A 1,863-nucleotide genomic window follows, 5' to 3' on the forward strand; every position below is an offset into this window, starting at 1 on the left:
CGCCTGGCGCAAGAGGGACATCACAATGGCGTCCTGCAAAGCTTTCGTTTTAGCAGTTCTATATCTCCGGTCATGTTTTTATTCGTTATAGTTGTTAAAGACATCATAAGGTAGTTAATTTAAACCGACTTATAGCAGTTTATATCAGTTTATTGCGATTTTCTGGGATTTCTTTGTGACGCGCTATCAGGAGTTGGACACCTTTCCGGCACATAGCTAACGTTAGCGGCTATTTCGACAGGATAAGAGGACATCTTTCAACCAAAAGACGATTGTTCTGGAGAAAGGACACCTTGCCCAAGATTCTGATGAAAGCTCAGCAAATAGTAAGCAGTCTTTATGCTGTTAATTCGTATTTATGTTGACAAATGTCAAATAATAATTCCGCCATGAATTTTGGTGCGGTCTCGCTTTAGCGCACGCTGTATTGCGCAGTAACGTTAATTTTAAAAATCTAACACAGCGGTTGCATTAAGAACTAATGTATCTTTCATTTGCTGTCCAATCTGTATTTTTTTAGTCAAGTTTATGATTACTTATCGATTAGAATAGGTGCCTCTCCAAGATGGCGCCGGACAGATTGCTTGAAGTTTTGGCCACTAATCACATTGTATAACCACGATTTGTGCCGCTAAATATGCACATTTTCGAACAAACCCTATATGCATTGTGTAATATGATGTTACAGGACTGTCATCTGAAGAAGTTTATGAAGGTTAGTCAAAAATTATATATCTTTTGCCTGTTTGTTACGATCGCTAACCTTTGCTGCTGGTAAATGGTGTTGTGTTTCTGGCTATTGTGGTAAGCTAATATAATGCTATATTGTGTTTTTGCTGTAAAACACTTAGAAAATCTGAAATATTGTCTGGATTCACAAGATCTGTGTCTTTCATTTGCTGTACGCTGTGTATTTTTAAGAAATGTTTTATGATGAGTAATTAGGTAATACACGATGGTCTCTGTAGTTATTCTAGTTGCTTTGGTGAGAGTTGTGAGGGTGGCTGCAATGGTAAACTATGATTTATACCTGAAATATGCACATTTTTCTAACAAAACATATGCTATACAATAAATATGTTATCAGACTGTCATCTGATGAAGTTGTTTCTTGGTTAGTGGCTATTTATATCTTTATTTGGTCGAATTTGTGATAGCTACTGATGGAGTAAAAAAATGGTGGAGTAAAAAAGTGGTGTCTTTTGCTAACGTGGTTAGCTAATAGATTTACATATTGTGTCTTCCCTGTAAAACATTTTAAAAATCAGAAATGATGGCTGGATTCACAAGATATGTATCTTTCATCTGGTGTCTTGGACTTGTGATTTAATGATATTTAGATGCTAGTATTTACTTGTGACGCTATGCTAGGCTATGCTAGTCAGCTTTTTTACTGATGGGGGTGCTCCCGGATCCGGGTTTGGGAGGAATTAGAGGTTAACTTTTTCACTATCTATTTCACCTGTTAAAATTTGTGCAAATAAATAAAACTAAATCAGAATCTAAAGAGCAGCTTGAAGTAATAGTCTACTTGTAATAGGGTCCTGTGTGTAGCTGGTGTAGGGAGTCAGGCGCAGGACAGCAGAGATGAGTAATCAACGTACTTTACTCAAAATACAAGGCGAATATTACGAGCCCACAATAACGGACCGATATACAAAGAACAATCACTCACAAACAAACATAGGGAACAGAGGGTTAAATAATAAACAGGTAATTGGGTGAGTGAAACCAGGTGTGTAAGACTAAGACAAAACAAATGGAAAATGAAAGGTGGATCGGCGATGGCTAGAAGACCCGGTGACGTCGACCGCCGAACGCCGCCCAAACAAGGAGAGGGACCGACTTCGGAGGAAGTCGTGA

The sequence above is a fragment of the Salvelinus namaycush genome, unplaced genomic scaffold (assembly GCF_016432855.1).
Source record: "Salvelinus namaycush isolate Seneca unplaced genomic scaffold, SaNama_1.0 Scaffold1026, whole genome shotgun sequence".
In the NCBI taxonomy this organism is placed as follows: domain Eukaryota; kingdom Metazoa; phylum Chordata; class Actinopteri; order Salmoniformes; family Salmonidae; genus Salvelinus; species Salvelinus namaycush.